Here is a 19,730-nt window from a genome sequence, read left to right on the forward strand (position 1 = left end):
GCCTGTGGGTGCGTGCGTGCGCCTTGCCTGTGCGTGCGTGCGTGCGCCTTGCTTGTGCGCGCGTGTGCCCTTCCACTAATGAGCTGCCAATCAGGACAACATTATCTGAGCCCAATTAGTCCCTGTTTATAACTGTTGAGATTCAAAGCTGCCTTAGCCTTCATTCTAACAGCCAGATGACTCCACAGAAATAGAAACGTCAACAGAAACTGCATTTGTCTAATGATTCACCTATCAATCTGAAATAACATTTAATCAATGATTCAACATTCTTCTCATTTTTATTATACAACAAGTATTATGGGATGTCTGTCAAACACCCTTTTACATTACATTACATTTAAGTCATTTAGCAGACGCTCTTATCCAGAGCGACTTACAAATTGGTGCATTCACCTTATGACATCCAGTGGAACAGCCACTTTACAATAGTGCATCTACATATTTTAAGGGGGGGGGGTGAGAAGGATTACTTTATCCTATCCTAGGTATTCCTTAAAGAGGTGGGGTTTCAGGTGTCTCCGGAAGGTGGTGATTGACTCCGCTGTCCTGGCGTCGTGAGGGAGTTTGTTCCACCATTGGGGAGCCAGAGCAGCGAACAGTTTTGACTGGGCTGAGCGGGAACTGTACTTCCTCAGTGGTAGGGAGGCGAGCAGGCCAGAGGTGGATGAACGCAGTGCCCTTATTTGGGTGTAGGGCCTGATCAGAGCCTGGAGGTACTGAGGTGCCGTTCCCCCTCACAGCTCCGTGGCAAGCACCAAAGCGGATGCGAGCTTCAACTGGAAGCCAGTGGAGAGAGCGGAGGAGCGGGGTGACGTGAGAGAACTTGGGAAGGTTGAACACTAGACGGGCTGCGGCGTTCTGGATGAGTTGAAGGGGTTTAATGGCACAGGCAGGGAGCCCAGCCAACAGCGAGTTGCAGTAATCCAGACGGGAGATGACAAGTGCCTGGATTAGGACCTGCGCCGCTTCCTGTGTGAGGCAGGGTCGTACTCTGCGGATGTTGTAGAGCATGAACCTACAGGAACGGGCCACCGCCTTGATGTTAGTTGAGAACGACAGGGTGTTGTCCAGGATCACGCCAAGGTTCTTAGCGCTCTGGGAGGAGGACACAATGGAGTTGTCAACCGTGATGGCGAGATCATGGAACGGGCAGTCCTTCCCCGGGAGGAAGAGCAGCTCCGTCTTGCCGAAGTTCAGCTTGAGATGGTGATCCGTCATCCACACTGATATGTCTGCCAGACATGCAGAGATGCGATTCGCCACCTGGTCATCAGAAGGGGAAAGGAGAAGATTAATTGTGTGTCGTCTGCATAGCAATGATAGGAGAGACCATGTGAGGTTATGACAGAGCCAAGTGACTTGGTGTATAGCGAGAATAGGAGAGGGCCAGAACAGAGCCCTGGGGACACCAGTGGTGAGAGCGCATGGTGAGGAGACAGATTCTCGCCACGCCACCTGGTAGGAGCGACCTGTCAGGTAGGACGCAATCCAAGCGTGGGCCACGCCGGAGATGCCCAACTCGGAGAGGGTGGAGAGGAGGATCTGATGGTTCACAGTATCGAAGGCAGCCGATAGGTCTAGAAGGATGAGAGCAGAGGAGAGAGAGTTAGCTTTAGCGGTGCGGAGCGCCTCCGTGATACAGAGAAGAGCAGTCTCAGTTGAATGACTAGTCTTGAAACCTGACTGATTTGGATCAAGAAGGTCATTCTGAGAGAGATAGCTATTTACCTAACACTTCGTTATGCAATTCACAATTATTGAGCCGCTTTTGCCTTCTCAAACAACCATAATGCATCAAACTTTCTATTCAACATTGTGTTTCGTGTTTGCTGCTACATAGTGTTATCTGCTACTTTTATTGTTAGTTAATATTTGTCTTGTGTTTCAGCCCCAAAGACGTGCAGTCCAAAGCAGTTTGTGTGTAAGGACCAGGTAACGTGTATCTCCAAGGGCTGGCACTGCGATGGAGAGAAAGACTGCCCAGACGGCTCGGACGAGGCGCCGGATGTCTGTAAGTCTCTCATTCTCTCACATGCTTTCTGTCCAGCCAAGTGTCCAGTGTTCACTGTTGTCGTGCTATGAAGGAAAATAGCAACACAATGCTACTCAAATCAAATCACATGTATTTATATAGCCCTTCGTACATCAGCTGATATCTCAAAGTGCTGTACAGAAACCCAGCCTAAAACCCCAAACAGCAAGCAATGCAGGTGTAGAAGCACGGTGGCTAGGAAAAACTCCCTAGAAAGGCCAAAACCTAGGAAGAAAGAAACCAGGCTATGTGGGGTGGCCAGTCTGGCTGTGCCGGGTGGAGATTATAACAGAACATGGCCAAGATGTTCAAATGTTCATAAATGACATCCTATCAGTGAGCTAGCTAGCTATCTAGCTAACCTTAGGCTCTATGTTTTTTAGTTTGCTACATAAATAGATATGCTAGCCTATTTGCCATGTGATGACTGACTTGTGATCATTGCCCTTGCTAGTTTAATTGTATTGACATTCCCAGCCTTAAGTTATATTCGTCCATTTTTGTCCAGAATATTGAGTCATTAAAACTGAAACGGTGCATGGAGGCAGAAAACAATGTACCAGGCCAGCTGTGATTTACAACCTGATTGTAATATTTTTTGGACTACCAAGAAATGTGTTGGTGAATTCTATTAGTCATGCATAGAACTGCATCCATCTATTCTGCCAACAATGCCTTGGTGTACGTCATGGAACGTTCAGTCAAATGGAACCTACTGTATTTTTTATAACCTCTTATGAAGTTGGTTTTGTAGCATAAACTGGGAATTTGATGTTTTTTACTGATATGAATGTCTGTTTCATATCCGCAAAATAGTTAACGCCGTCCGTTCCACTTTAAACTTTAGGTCACTGGTTGCTTTTCATGCTAAACACAATGTTTTTTGCAATGGTAAGTAATAGTTGTCCAGCACATTTTGATTGGGAAATGCTTAATGATTGTGTTTTTGTATCATTATGATTGAAATCTACTGGCTTATTATTTCAGAGTTTGTGGACTGCTTATCCTTTAACATCATGCTGTGTGTGACTGCTGTCTTTCCATCGGACCTATACAATGGTATAGTGGTGTCTGGAGAAGTACGTATACTGTACGCATATTTTGCCCAAAAGTTCCCAAATGGAAAACCCTATATTTTCCTGTTGTTTTTGTTCATATTTTCACTCTCAAAAGCACACTTAATTTTTTTTGGGGGGAGAAAAAAATACAACAATATTAAGTCCACAACAATGCTTAAACCACATCAATCTGATTGGGTGGGCCTGTCAGGGCCTGGCTCCCCAGTGGGTGGGCCTCTGTCCACCCAGGCCCATCCATGTTTATGCCCCTGATACGAACAGTGCAGGATGACAATTGCGCATCACAAATAGTCTACTAACCAACGCTTCAGACTAGGGCTGTGGTGGTCACAAAATCTCGTCAGCAGGTGATTGTCAAGCAAATAACTGTCGGTCTCACGGTAATTGACCGTAAGTTAACAAACACATGAGCATCTCCTGGCTTCCACACAAGCCACTGATGCAGACCTTTTGGATCATCTACATTTTAAAAGTCTAATAAATCCATGAAATAGAGCCTACACAATCACAAGAAACATAATGATATAAAGAAAATGTAGTCTATTTCAGAAGAACACAATAGCAGACTAGTGGGCTACACTAGTTGATTTAGCAGAGAATATTTGCTTAGAATTCCATGGCATTGTTTTATAGTATGAAGAATACAATTGAACAAAGCTGAATAAAATAGAATATGTTCTCTAAACGGGCTGCCCACAGGTGGTAAGGGTAGGTAACAACACATCCGCCACACTGATCCTCAACATGGGGGCCCCTCAGGGGTGCGTGCTCAGTCACCTCTCGCTCTCCTTGCTCTTTCACTCATGACTCGAAAGCCATTCACGAATCCAACACCACCATTAACACCACCAACAGTGGTAGGCCTGATCACCGACAACGACGAGACAGCCTATAGGGAGGAGGTCAGAGACCTGGCCGTGTGGTTCTAGGACAACAACCTCCCCCTCAACGTGATCAAGACAAAGGAGATGATTGTGGACTACAGGAAAAGGAGGACCGAGCACATCCCCATTCTCATCGACGGAGCTGCAGTGGAGCAGGTTGAGAGTTTCAAGTTCCTTGGCGTCCACATCACCAACAAACTAACATGGTCCAACCAAGACAGTCGTGAAGAGGGCACGACAAAACCTATTCCCCCTCAGGAGACTGAAAAGATTTGGCATGGGTCCTCAGATCCTCAAAAGGTTCTACAGCTGCACCATCGAGGGCATCACTGCCTGGTATGGCAACTGCTCATCCTCCAACTGCAAGGCACTACAGAGGTTAGTGCGTACGGCCCAGTACATCACTTGGGCCACGCTTCCAGCCATCCAGTACCTTTATACCATGCGGTGTCAGACTCCAGCCACCCTAGTCATAGACTGGGGCGGAACGCCAAGTCTAGGTCCAAGACGCAGAGGCTTCTAAACAACTTCTACCCCCAAGCCACAAGACTCCTGAACATCTAATCAAATGGCTACCCAGACTATTTGCATTGCCCCCCCCCCTCTTTTACACTGCTGCTACTCTGTTATTATCTATGCATCGTCACTTTAATAACTCTACCTACCTACATGTACATATTACCTCAATTACCTCGACTAACTGGGCCCCTCTGTTCCGGAACCCCTGTATATGACTCTGTTACTGCTGCCCTGTAATTATTTATAAAAATAAAAAAAATAAAAAATAAATGCCCCCTGTATATAGCCTCACTATTGTTATTTTACTGCTGCCCTGTAATTACTTGTTATCTTATGTTTTTTGTTGGTTAGGGTTTGAAGGTAAGCATTTCACTAAGGTTGTATTCGGCATGTGACGACAACAATTTTGATTTGATGTAGGGGTGAAGTGACTATACATAAATAAATAACCGTGAGTAGCAGCAGTGTAAGGAAGTTCTCGGCTGCATTTTGCCTGTCCAGCTAACGAATATGAGTAAGTATTTTGAAAGATTGTGCATGTGAAATAAAATAAAATCTCAATCAAAATGTAGAAGTGGGAATACAGAACTAAACATGTACTGTATAACCACAACAAGAGGCCAAGAAGACAAATTCAGACCAACAACAACAGGAATAGCTCTCAATATTTCAAAGATATGTGTGTGATATTGCATATTATCTTGAGTGAAAGTTCAGGATGGATGCAAGAGTGCAGGCTGAATGATTCCCATGGTATTTTGTTGGTGTGTGTGTGTAGCGGCTATTTAAATGAAGTCGGCCACTGTGGCCATGCAGCTGGTCAGCACTCCTACGAACGGAGCAGAGCACAGCGCACCCTCTACAATGGTCATCTTTGTCCAGTCCTGCCTGGTCAGAACAGCACACCTGTATTTGTGGAGTTTCTCCCATTCTTCTCTGCACATCCTCAAGCTCTGTCGGGTTGGATGGGGAGTGTCACTGCAGAGCTATTTTCAGGTCTCTCCAGAGATGTTTGATCGGGTTCAGGTCTGGGCTCTGGCTGGGTCACTCAAGGACATTCAGAGACTTGTCCCTAAGACACTCCTTGGCTGTGTGCTTGGGTTGTTGTCCTGTTGGAAGGTGAACCTTCTCCCCAGTCTGAGGTCCTGAGTGCTCTGGAGCAGGTAAGTAAGGATCAGTAAGGATCTCTCTGTAATTTGCTCCGTTCATCTTTCCCTCAATCCTGACTAGTCTCCCAGTCCCTGCCACTGAAAAACATCCCCACTACACAATACTGCCACCACCATGCTTCACCATAGTAATGGTTACAGATTTCCTCCAGACGTGACTCTTGGAATTCAGGCCAAATAGTTTTATTCTTGGTTTCATCGGACCAGATATTCTTGTTTCTCATGGCCTGAGAGTCTTTAGGTGCCTTTTGGCAAACTCCAAGCGGGCTGTCATGTGAGGAGTTGCTTACGTCTGTCTGCCAATTCTACCATAAAGGCCTGATTGGTGGAGTGCTGCAGAGATGTTGTCCTCCTGGAAGGTTCTCCCTTCTCCACAGAGGAACTCTGGAGCTCGGTTATAGTGACCATCTGGTTCTTGGTCACCTCCCTGGCTGTGCGACCAGTTCTAGTAAGTCTTGGTAGTTGCAAACTTCTTCCATTTAAGAATGATGGCGGCCACTGTGTTCTTGGGGACCTTCAATACTGCAGAAATGCTTTAGTACCCTTCCCCAGATCTGTTCCTCAACACAATTCTGTCTAGGAGTGCTATAGACAATTTCTTCGAACTCATTGCTTGGTTTTAACTCTGACATGCATTTAATCCATTTTAGAATAAGGCTGTGATGTGGAAAAAGTCATGGTCTAAATACATTCTGAAGGCACTTTATTTCCCTTATGTGGATGCTGCTTTGTTTGTTTGTTTTTGTTTGGAGAGGACTGACCATTGTGTTGTTGAGCGAGCGAGGACGTTGAGCGAGCGAGGACGTTGAGCGAGCGAGGACGTTGAGCGAGCGAGGACGTTGAGCGAGCGAGGACGTTGAGCGAGCGAGGACGTTGAGCGACGTTGAGCGAGCGAGGACGTGAGGCATGCTGAAGGCAGCACTGAATGGAAAATCGCATGCAGCAGCCAGCCTAACAGGCCATTTTGAGTTCAGTGACATTCCGGGCCAACCCAAGAACATGGGCCTTTGCTCCAGCCCCAGAAAGCACTGCCTCTCTTTTTCACTCTAAAGTGAAGCTACAAAAGAGCAGAGCATGGTGGTTCAGTTTACAGTCGGTTGACTAATAATGGTCCAGGATCTGGCCTAACACCAGAGGTCACCTTCCACATGTGACGCTGCTAATGTACAATCTTACCAGGGCTTACCGTACGGCTGAGGGCCACAGGCCAATTTGTGTCACCCAAACAATGGCCCCACTTATCCCGTCACTTCTTGCCCCATCCCACCTCACCATGTGACTACACCATTTATGTGAAGAAGCTTAAGGAGTCAATGTGCACTTGTGCAAGCTGTCAAATCTGCCACTCTCCCTGAAACCCATTGTTTTGATGGAGGCTTAAAAAATAAATGCTTTGTTGAGTGCTGGAAAAATCACTGTACCGTTTACTGTTATTCTGTGGAAAAGCCGTGACTCATTGTTGCATTTTTCTGACCACCTGACCTTCACTTTGACAAACTGGGCCCCTAGTTATAGACTACAACACTTAGGTCAGGTCACATAGTCAGGATAATCTCCTGGCCCAAGCATGGGAGATTGACAGCACCCTCTAAATAAAGCCAGGAAGTTCAAGGCAGACCGCAGTTCTGCAAGCATTGTTTGCAGATGTAGGTCCTTGAACCAATTTTTATTTTAAAATCGCACACAGAAGAACTTCTAAGTATAATTTACTAGCTAATGGCAGCCTGTAGTGTCCCAGAAATGTATGCATATACACTACATGACTAAAAGTAGGTCGACACCTGCTCGTCGAACATCTCATTCAAAAATCATGGGCATTAATATGGAATTGGTCCCCCCTTTGCTGCTATAATAACCTCCACTCTTCTGGGAAGGCTTTCTACTAGATGTTGGAACATTGCTGCAGTGACTTGCTTCAATTCAGCCACGAGCATTAGTGAGTTCGGGCTCTGATGTTTGGAGATTAGGCCTGGCTCGCAGTCTGCGTTCCACTTCATCCCAAAAGTGTTCAATGGGGTTGAGGTCAGGTCAGTCAAGTTCTTCCACACCGATCTCGACAAATCATTTCTGTATGAACCTCACTTTGTGCACGGGGGCATTGTCATGCTGAAACAGGAAATGGCCTTCCCCAAACTGTTGCCACAAAGTTGGAAGCATTGAATCGTCTAGAATATTATTGTATGCTGCAGCGTTAAGATTTCCCTTCACTGGAAATAAGGGGCCTAGCCTAAACCATTAAAAACAGCCCTATACAATTATTCCTCTTTATAGTTGGCACAATGCATTGTGGCAGGTAGTGTTCTCCTGGTATCTGCCAAACCCAGATTCATCTGTCGCTCTTCCTTGGCTAAATGGAGAAATCTGGAAATTGATGAAAGAACAAGATTATGCTCTAAAAATATCCCTAAAATCTAAATTAGAGCATGACAGACGTAGGTTTACCATGTTGAGAAATAAGGTGATAAAAGAAATCAGACAGGCCAAGGCAAACTTTTTTATTAACATAATTGGTGAAGCAAAGGGAAATTCTAAATTGATATGGGAGAATCTAAAAAAGTTAACAGGGAAAGACCATAGTAACACTGCAAAAAGACTAGAAATCATGGTGAATAACAATCTAACACAGGATGCAGTTGAAATAGCAACAGCCTTCAATTCCTACTTTATTGACTCTGTCAGGTTACTGACACAGAACCCCTCCACTGATTTCTTGGGCTCAGTGCTAGTGAATGACACTCAACCGGTCTTCATCATAAGGGAGGTTTCTGAGTCAAAGGTGAACAAGGTGATTAGCTCACTAAAGAACTCTAAAGCCAAAGATGTGTTTGGAATGGACTCTACCTTTCTTAAAAACTACAAAGTGTCACTCATTGGCCCCATTACTAAGGTCACCAACACATCTATTGGTCTCTGTGTGTTTCCAAGGGTATGGAAGTCGGCCATAATAACGGCCATCTTTAAATCAGGCGACCCTGCTGACGTGAGTAACTACAGGCCCATTAGTATACTACCTGTGGTGTCAAAGGTTGTTGAAAAGTGTGTAGCAGAACAACTGATTGCCCACCTCAACAACAGCCCCTTCACATTACACTCCATGCAGTTTGGCTTCAGAGCGAAACACTCCACAGAAACGGCCAACTGCTTTCTTCTGGAAAATGTGAAGTCCAAGATGGACAAAGGCGGTGCTGTTGGGGCTGTGTTTCTGGACCTAAGGAAGGCTTTTGTTACTGTTAACCATGAGATTCTCATCACAAAATTCTCCAAGTTCAACTTTTCCCCTGATGCCTTGAGATGGATGAAATCATACCTTGAAGGCAGAACTCAGTGTGTCAGAGTGAGCAATGAGCTGTCGCCCACTCGTAGCTATGATGTGGGCGTGCCCCAAGGGTCAATACTGGGGCCCCTCCTGTTCAGCCTGTACATTAATGATCTGCCTTCTGTCTGTACTGGGTCTGAAGTTCAAATGTATGCAGATGATACAGTGATATATGTGCATGCAAAGAGCAAACAACAAGCTGCACAAGAACTCACTACTGTAATGGTCCAGGTTACAAAGTGGCTCAGTGACTCGTGTTTGCATCTCAATGTGAAAAAAACTGTTTGCATGTTCTTCACAAAGAGGGCAACAGATGCTACTGAGCCAGATGTCTATGTGTCAGGGGAGAAGCTCCAGGTGGTATCCGATTTTAAGTACCTTGGCATCATACTTGATTCCAACCTCTCTTTTAAAAAGCATGTGAAAAAGGTAATTCAAATAACCAAATTCAACCTAGCTAATTTCCGATTTATACGAAATTGTTTGACTACAGAGGTAGCAAAACTGTACTTCAATTCTATGATACTCCCCCACTTAACATGCTGCTTGACTAGTTGGGCTCAAGCTTGCTGTACAACATTAAAACCTATTCAGTCTGTCTACAAACAGGCTCTCAAAGTGCTTGATAGGAAGCACAATAGCCATCATCATTGTCACATCCTTAGAAAGCATGAGCTCTTGAGTTGGGAAAATCTTGTGCAATACACCGACGCATGTCTTGTATTCAAGATCCTAAATGGCCTGGCCCCCCCTCCACTCAATATTTTTGTTAAACAGAAAACCCAGACATATGGCAGCAGATCCACAAGGTCTGCCATGAGAGGTGACTGTATAGTTCCCCTAAGGAAAAGCACCTTTAGTAAATCTGCATTCTCTGTGAGAGCTTCTCATGTCTGGAATACACTGCCATCAGACACACATAACTGCACCACATATCACACTTTCACAAAATGCTTGAAGACCTGGCTAAATCAAATCAAAATCAAATCAAATTTTATTTGTCACATACACATGGTTAGCAGATGTTAATGCGAGTGTAGCGAAATGCTTGTGCTTCTAGTTCCGACAATGCAGTGATAACCAACAAGTAATCTAACTAACAATTCCAAAACTACTGTCTTATACACAGTGTAAGGGGATAAGGAACATGTACATAAGGATATATGAATGAGTGATGGTACAGAGCAGCATACAGTAGATGGTATCGAGTACAGTATATACATATGAGATGAGTGTGTAGACAAAGTAAACAAAGTGGCATAGTTAAAGTGGCTAGTGATACATGTGTTACATAAGGATGCAGTCGATGTTGTAGAGTACAGTATATACATATGTATATGAGATGAATAATGTAGGGTAAGTAACATTATATAAGGTAGCATTGTTTAAAGTGGCTAGTGATATATTTACATCATTTCCCATCAATTCCCATTATTAAAATGGCTGGAGTTGGGTCAGTGTCAATGACAGTGTGTTGGCAGCAGCCACTCAATGTTAGTGGTGGCTATTTAACAGTCTGATGGCCTTGAGATAGAAGCTGTTTTTCAGTCTCTCGGTCCCAGCTTTGATGCACCTGTACTGACCTCGCCTTCTGGATGATAGCGGGGTGAACAGGCAGTGGTTCGGGTGGTTGATGTCCTTGATGATCTTTATGGCCTTCCTGTAACAACGGGTGGTGTAGGTGTCCTGGAGGGCAGGTAGTTTGCCCCCGGTGATGCGTTGTGCAGTCCTCACTACCCTCTGGAGAGCCTTACGGTTGAGGGCGGAGCAGTTGCCGTACCAGGCGGTGATACAGCCCGCCAGGATGCTCTCGATTGTGCATCTGTAGAAGTTTGTGAGTGCTTTTGGTGACAAGCCGAATTTCTTCAGCCTCCTGAGGTTGAATAGGCGCTGCTGCGCCTTCTTCACGACGCTGTCAGTGTGAGTGGACCAATTCAGTTTGTCTGTGATGTGTATGCCGAGGAACTTAAAACTAGCTACCCTCTCCACTACTGTTCCATCGATGTGGATAGGGGGTGTTCCCTCTGCTGTTTCCTGAAGTCCACAATCATCTCCTTAGTTTTGTTGACGTTGAGTGTGAGGTTATTTTCCTGACACCACACTCCAAGGGCCCTCACCTCCTCCCTGTAGGCCGTCTCGCCGTTGTTGGTAATCAAGCCTACCACTGTTGTGTCGTCCGCAAACTTGATGATTGAGTTGAGGCGTGCGTGGCCACGCAGTCGTGGGTGAACAGGGAGTACAGGAGAGGGCTCAGAACGCACCCTTGTGGGGCCCCGTGTTGAGGATCAGCGGGGAGGAGATGTTGTTGCCTACCCTCACCACCTGGGGGCGGCACGTCAGGAAGTCCAGTACCCAGTCGCACAGGGCGGGGTCGAGACCCAGGGTCTCGAGCTTGATGACGAGCTTGGAGGGTACTATGGTGTTGAATGCCGAGCTGTAGTCGATGAACAGCATTCTCACATAGGTATTCCTCTTGTCCAGGTGGGTTAGGGCAGTGTGCAGTGTGGTTGAGATTGCATCGTCTGTGGACCTATTTGGGCGGTAAGCAAATTGGAGTGGGTCTAGGGTGTCAGGTAGGGTGGAGGTGATATGGTCCTTGACTAGTCTCTCAAAGCACTTCATGATGACGGAAGTGAGTGCTACGGGGCGGTAGTCGTTTAGCTCAGTTACCTTAGCTTTCTTGGGAACAGGAACAATGGTGGCCCTCTTGAAGCATGTGGGAACAGCAGACTGGTATAGGGATTGATTGAATATGTCCGTAAACACACCGGCCAGCTGGTCTGCGCATGCTCGGAGGGCGCGGCTGGGGATGCCGTCTGGGCCTGCAGCCTTGCGAGGGTTAACACGTTTAAATGTCTTAATCACCTCGGCTGCAGTGAAGGAGAGACTGCATGTTTCCGTTGCAGGCCGTGTCAGTGGCACTGTATTGTCCTCAAAGCGGGCAAAAAAGTTATTTAGTCTGCCTGGGAGCAAGACATCCTGGTCCGTGACTGGGCTGGATTTCATCTTGTAGTCCGTGATTGACTGTAGACCCTGCCACATGCCTCTTGTGTCTGAGCCATTGAATTGAGATTCCACTTTGTCTCTGTACTGACGCTTAGCTTGTTTGATAGCCTTATTGAGGGAATAGCTGCACTGTTTGTATTCAGTCATGTTGCCAGACACCTTGCCCTGATTAAAAGCAGTGGTTCGCGCTTTCAGTTTCACGCGAATGCTGCCATCAATCCACGGTTTCTGGTTAGGGAATGTTTTTATCGTTGCTATGGGAACGACATCTTTGACGCACGTTCTAATGAACTCGCACACCGAATCAGCGTATTCGTCAATATTCCCATCTGACGCAATACGAAACATGTCCCAGTCCACGTGATGGAAGCAGTCTTGGAGTGTAGAGTCAGCTTGGTCTGACCAGCGTTGGACAGACCTCAGCGTGGGAGCCTCTTGTTTTAATTTCTGCCTGTAGGCAGGGATCAGCAAAATGGAGTCGTGGTCAGCTTTTCCGAAGGGGGCGGGGCAGGGCCTTATATGCGTCGCGGAAGTTAGAGTAACAGTGATCCAAGGTTTTACCACCCCTGGTTGCGCAATCGATATGCTGATAAAATTTAGGAGTCTTGTTTTCAGATTGGCTTTGTTAAAATCCCCAGCTACAATGAATGCAGCCTCCGGATAAATGTTTTCCAGTTTGCAAAGAGTTAAATAAAGTTCGTTCAGAGCCATCGATGTGTCTGCTTGGGGGATATATACGGCTGTGATTATAATCGAAGAGAATTCTCTTGGAAGATAATGCGGTCTACATTTGATTGTGAGGAATTCTAAATCAGGTGAACAGAAGGATTTGAGTTCCTGTATGTTTCCTTCATCACACCATGTCCCGTTAGTCATGAGGCATACGCCCCCTCCACTCTTCTTACCAGAGAGATGTTTGTTTCTGTGTCGGCGCGATGCGTGGAGAAACCCGTTGGCTGTACCGCCCTGGATAGCGTTTTCCCAGTAAGCCATGTCTCCGTAAAGCAGAGAACGTTGCAGTCTCTGATATCCCTCTGGAATGCCACCCTTGCTCGGATTTCATCAACCTTGTTGTCGAGAGACTGGACATTGGCAAGAAGAATACTGGGAAGTGGTGCGCGATGTGCCCTTTTTCGGAGTCTGACCAGAACACCGCCGCGTTTCCCTCTTTTTCGGAGTCGTTTCCTTGGGTCGCTGCATGCGATCCATTCCGTTGTCCTGTTTGTAAGGCAGAACACAGGATCCGCGTCGCGGAAAACATATTCTTGGTCGTACTGATGGTGAGTTGACGCTGATCTTATATTCAGTAGTTCTTCTCGACTGTATGTAATGAAACCTAAGATGACCTGGGGTACTAATGTAAGAAATAACACATAAAAAAACAAAAAACTGCATAGTTTCCTAGGAACGCGAAGCGAGGCGGCCATCTCAGTCGGCGCCGGAAGTGTACTCCACAAGATATGCCAGGTCAATCAGATTTGTGAACATGGTCCCTAGCTGTGTGTTGCCGCTTTCCATGTTGTCTGTAGCTTGTGAGGTGTGGAAACACTTTGTTGCTTTTATGAATTTTGTTTTGCTGCTTTTTGTTCTATGTTGCTCTGTCTGTATGCTATGTCTTGCTTGTCCTATGTTGCGATGTCTTGCTTGTTCTATGGTGCTATTGTCTATATTGTAATTGTTTTTAATAACCTGCCCAGGGACTGCGTTTGAAAATTAGCCGGCTGGCTAAAACCGGCACTTTTACTGAAACGTTGATTAATGTGCACTGTCCCTGTAAAAATAAAATAAACTAAACTAAACTAAACTGCCAGATGGTGAAATGCGATTCATCACTCCAGAAAACGTGTTCCCACTGCTCCAGAGTCAAACGGTGGCGAGCTTTACATCATTCCTGCCTACGCTTCGCATTGCGCATGGTGATCTTAGGCTTGTGTGAAGCTGCCCGGCCACTCAAACATTCAATGAAGCTCCCGTCAAACAGTTATTATGCTGACATTTCTTCCAGAGGTAGTTTGGAGCTCAGTAGTGAATGTTGCAGCCGAGGACAGAAGATTTTTTTATGCGCGACGCATTTCAACACTCGGCAGTTCCGTTCTGTGAGCTTGTGTGGCCTACCACTTCGCGGCTGAGCCGTTGTTGATCCTAGACGTCACAATTTCACAATAACAGCTCTAACACTTGACCAGGGCAGATATGGATGAATTGACTTGTTGGAATTGTGGCATCTTCTGATGGTGCTATGTTGAAAGTCACTGAGCTCATCAGGAAGGCCATTCTACTGCCAATGATTGTCTATGGAGATTGCATGGATATGTGCTCTATTTTATACACTACCAGTCAAGTTTTAGAACACCTACTTATTCAAGGTTTTTTTTTTTACAATTTTCTGCATTGTAGAATAATAGTGAAGACATCAAAACTATGAAATAACACGTAGTAACCAAAAAAGTGTAAATCAAACTATTTTAGGTTCTTCAAATAGCCACACTTTTGCCTTGATGACAACTTTGCGCACTCGTGGTATTCTCTCAACCAGCTTCACCTGGGATGCTTTTCCAACAATCTTGAAGGAGTTCCCACATGTTGAGCACTTGTTGGCTGCTATTTCCTTCACTCTGCGATCCGACTTCTCCCAAACCCTCACAATTTAGTTGATTTAGGGGGCTTGTGGAGACCAGGTCATCTGATGCAGCACTCCATGTCCATTGTTCGTGTTTCTTGGCGCAAGCAAGTCTTTTTCTTATTGGTGTCCTTTAGTAGTGGTGTCTTTGCAGCAATTCAACCATGAAGGCCTGATTCACACAGTCTCCTCTGAACAGTTGATGTTGGGATGCCTGGTAACTCTGATGAACTTATACTCTGCAGAACAGTAAACTCTGGATCTTCCTTTCCTGTGGCGGTCCTCGTGAGAGCCAGTTTCTTCATAGCTCTTGATGGTTTTTGTGACTGCACTTGAAGAAACGTTCGACGTTCTTGAAATTTTCCGGATTGACTGACCTTCATGTCTTAAAGTAATGATGGACTATCGTTTCTCTTTGCTTATTTGAGCTGTTCTTACCATGATATGGACTTTTATCAAATATGATTATCTTCTGTATACTCCCCAAACCTTGTCACAACATGACTGATTGGCTAAACACTTATTAAGAAGGAAATAAATTCCACAAATTAACTTCTAACAAGGCACACCTGTTAATTGAAATGCATTCCAGGTGACTACCTCATGAAGCTGGTTGAGAGAATGCAAAGCTGTCATCAAGGCAAGGGGTGGCGATTTTGAAGAATCTCAAAAATAAAATGTATTTACATTTTTAAAATGTTTGGTTACTACATGATTCCGTATGTGTTCTTTCATTGTTTTGATGTCTTCACTATTATTCTACAATGTAGAAAATAGTAAAAATAAAGAAACCTTGAATGAGTAGGTGTGGCCAAACTTTTGACTGGCACTGTATATGTGGGTAAAACGGTGTGTAAATATTACATTACAGATTTTCAATGAGGGGGCAGCACTGAGCTAGCCTGCAACTTCACTTCTTGGAGTGTCTCAAACAGTGCATGTTATGTCTCCATAGATCTCCCACATGAGATGGCATCTTAAATGACTTCCTTGTGCTATTGAGTCTTCCAATTAGAATGAATAGGGTCATGTGATCTATGGCTTTGTCCATTCATACACTGCTCAAACAAATGAAGGGAACACTAAAATAACACATCCTAGATCTGAATGAATTAAATATTCTTATTAAATACTTTTTTCTTTACATAGTTGAATGTGCTGACAACAAAATCACACAAATTATCAATGGAAATCATATTTATCAACCCATGGAGGTCTGGATTTGGAAATCCACACTACAGGCTGATCCAACTTTGATGTAATGTTCTTAAAACAAGTCAAAATGAGGCTCAGTAGTGTGTGTGTGTGTGTGTGTGGCCTCCACGCGCCTGTAGGACCTCCCGACAATGCCTGGGCATGCTCCTGATGAAGTGGCGGATGGTCTCCTGAGGGATCTCCTCCCAGACCTGAACTAAAGCATCCGCCAACTCCTGGACAGTCTGTGGTGCAACGTGGCGTTGGTGGATGGAGCGAGACATGATGTCCCAGATGTGCTCAATTGGATTCAGGTCTGGGCAATGGGCAGGCCAGTCCATAGCATCAATGCCTTCCTCTTACAGGAACTGCTGACACACTCCAGCCACATGAGGTCTAGCATTGTCTTGCATTAGGAGGAACCCAGGGCCAACCGCACCAGCATATGGTCTCACAAGGGGTCTGAGGATCTCATCTCGGTACCTAATGGCAGTCAGGCTACCTCTGGCGAGCACATGGAGGGCTGTACGGCCCCCCAAAGAAATGCCACCCCACACCATGACTGACCCACCGCCAAACCGGTCATGCTGGAGGATGTTGCAGGCAGCAGAACGTTCTCCACGTCGTCTCCAGACGGTCACGTTTGTCACATGTGCTCAGTGTGAACCTGCTTTCATCTGTGAAGTACACAGGGCGCCAGTGGCGAATTTGCCAATCTTGGTGTTCTCTGGCAAATGCCAAACGTTCTGCACGGTGTTGGGCTGTAAACCCCCAACTGTGGACGTCGGGCCCTCGAACCACCCTCATGGAGTCTGTTTATGACTGTTTGAGCAGACACCTGCACATTTGGCCTACTGGAGGTCATTTTGCAGGGCTCTGGCAGTGGTCTTCCTGCTCCTTCTTGCACAAAGGCGGAGGTAGCGGTCCTGCTGCTGGGTTGTTGCCCTCCTACGGCCTCCTCCACCTCTTCTGATGTACTGGCCTGTCTCCTGGTAGCGCCTCCATGCTCTGGACACTACGCTGACAGACACAGTGAACCTTCTTGCCACAGCTCGCATTGATGTTCCATCCTGGATGAGCTGCACTACCTGAGCCACTTGTGGGTTGTAGACTCCGTCTCATGCTACCACTAGAGTGAAAGCACCGCCAGCATTCAAAAGTGACCAAAACATCAGCCAGGAAGCATAGGAACTGAGAAGTGGTCTGTGGTTATCACCTGCAGAATCACTCCTTTATTGGGGGTGTCTTGCTAATTGCCACCTGTTGTCTATGCCATTTGCACAACAGCATGTGAAATCTGTCAATCAGTGTTGCTTCCTAAGTGGACAGTTTGATTTCACAGAGGTGTGATTGACTAGGAGTTACATTGTGTTGTTTAAGTGTTCCCTTTTATGTTTTTTGCTCCAGTTTCAACTGTTCTGCCTTACTATTATTCAACCATGCTGGTCATTTATGAACATTTGAACATCTTGGCCACGTTCTGTTATAATCTCCACCTGGCACAGCCAGAAGAGGACTGGCCACCCCACATATGCTCTCTCTAATTCTCTCTTTCTTTCTCTCTCTCGGAGGACCTGAGCCCTAGGACCGTGCCCCAGGACTACCTGACATGATGGCTCCTTGCTGTCCCCAGTCCATCTGACTGTGCTGCTGCTCCAGTTTCAACTGTTCTGCCTTATTATTATTTGACCATGCTGGTCATTTATGAACATTTGAACATCTTGGTCATGTTCTGTTATAATCTCTACCCGGCACAGCCAGAAGAGGACTGGCCACCCCACATAGCCCGGTTCCTCTCTAGGTTTCTTCCTAGGTTTTGGCCTTTCTAGGGAGTTTTTCCTAGCCACCGTGCTTTTACACCTGCATTGTTTGCTGTTTGGGGTTTTAGGCTGGGTTTCTGTACAGCACTTTGAGATATCAGCTGATGTACGAAGGGCTATATAAATAAATTTGATTTGATTTTTGAGCAGTGTATATACAGTCATCGGGCCAAACTCGCGTTTCTAGAATTGCTAGCTGCCTGGAAGAGTAATCATATAGCCTGCCCATCTGTTATAATCTTACTGAAATGTAGATATGGATTGAAACATTGAAAAGGCCATTTGGTTAGCATAACTTATCTTTTGTAGTCTCAACAAGCAATTTACTCTGATAGCAATGGCTTGGCTAGGGCTGATGGTACAGTACGAGCACGATATGGGAATGGGTGTTTGTTTAGGGATGTGCTGAGAGATTAGATGCATGGGATGAACAGTGTACTGTACAGCCCAAGGCCTCTAGAGATTCAAACAGCCAGACCTATGGAAGAAGTGAGCAGCACAGCTCTGGTGTTTGGTGTGGCTGACTATATGATGTCTATCAGGACGGTCACTGGTAAAGGCCTCCCTCTAACCTGCATGGGACACTCAATGGCACTTCAGTCCTCCACCACTCTTCTATCAAGCTTCAGAGGAAAATAATAAACACAGTTTATGTAATTTGGCATTATCACAGTTTATGTAATTTGTTAATGGAGGCACTAAGGATGCTTTTATTTAACTTGTTTCTCCCTTAAGCTTTTTCTCATCCGGCCGCTTCCTCCGAATGGTCCCCTTTTTCTCTTGCACTTTTTCTTTTGTTCTCTATTTCTTTCTTTCTTTTTCGCTTTTTTCTTTCTCACGTTATGCCCTCTATTGTTTTTAAATGAGTCAGCAGATAGGGTTGCCAAGACCAATAGTTTGGTTTTCCGCATTGGCAGAGAGAGATGGACCCTTAAGAGAAGAGAACGGAGAGTTCAGGTCCAGTCTTCTTCTCCTGTTCTGCACCCCACAGACCCCACAGACTGTCATTTGCATCTGAATACCCTGCAAAATACCATTCAGCAAGGAGGAACAGTTTACAGTCTATAAAGAAAACGCTGCCTCTTGACGTGTTACCAATCACAGCATGCTAATTTTGGCCAACACTAAGTATCAGTGAAGGCTCATCTTGCAGCTAACTGGCAGTTAGCAGGATTTATGTTTGTATTCTGTTTGCAGTTTGAAAATATGGACCGTTTAACCATAATCCATAGACTCACTGCAAATCAAATCAAATTTTATTTGTCACATACACATGGTTAGCAGATGTTAATGCGAGTGTAGCGAAATGCTTGTGCTTCTAGTTCCGACAATGCAGTAATAACCAAGTAATCTTAACTAACAATTGCAAAACTACTGTCTTATACACAGTGTAAGGGGATAAAGAATATGTACATAAAGATATATGAATGTGTGATGGTACAGAGCAGCATAGGCAAGATACAGTAGATGGTATCGAGTACAGTATATACATATGAGATGTGTATGTAAACAAAGTGGCATAGTTAAAGTGGATAGTGATACATGTATTACATAAGGATGCAGTAGATGATATAGAGTACAGTATATACGTATGCATATGAGATGAATAATGTAGGGTATGTAACATTATATAAGGTAGCATTGTTTAAAGTGGCTAGTGATATATTTACATTTCCCATCAATTCCCATTATTAAAGTGGTTGGAGTTGGGTCAGTTTGTTGGCAGCAGCCACTCAATGTTAGTGGTGGCTGTTTAACAGTCTGATGGCCTTGAGATAGAAGCTGTTTTTCAGTATCTCGGTCCCAGCTTTGATGCACCTGTACTGACCTCCCCTTCTGGATGATAGCGGGGTGAACAGGCAGTGGCTCGGGTGGTTATTGTCCTTGATGATCTTTATGACCTTCCTGTAACATCTGGTGGTGTAGGTGTCCTGGAGGGCAGGTAGTTTGCCCCTGGTGATGCGTTGTGCAGACCTCACTACCCTCTGGAGAGCCTTACGGTTGTGGGCGGAGCAGTTGCCGTACCAGGCGGTGATGCATCCCGCAAGGATGCTCTCGATTGTGCATCTGTAGAAGTTTGTGAGTGCT

At 45.4% G+C, this 19,730-nt stretch overlaps 1 pseudogene; it reads left to right on the plus strand.

Annotated features, from left to right (window-relative positions):
- The window catches only part of LOC124016866, a 184,846-nt pseudogene that overhangs the window by 27,187 nt on the left and 137,929 nt on the right, over positions 1-19,730 (plus strand).

This window comes from Oncorhynchus gorbuscha, linkage group LG03 (genome assembly GCF_021184085.1).
Source record: "Oncorhynchus gorbuscha isolate QuinsamMale2020 ecotype Even-year linkage group LG03, OgorEven_v1.0, whole genome shotgun sequence".
In the NCBI taxonomy this organism is placed as follows: Eukaryota; Metazoa; Chordata; class Actinopteri; order Salmoniformes; family Salmonidae; genus Oncorhynchus; species Oncorhynchus gorbuscha.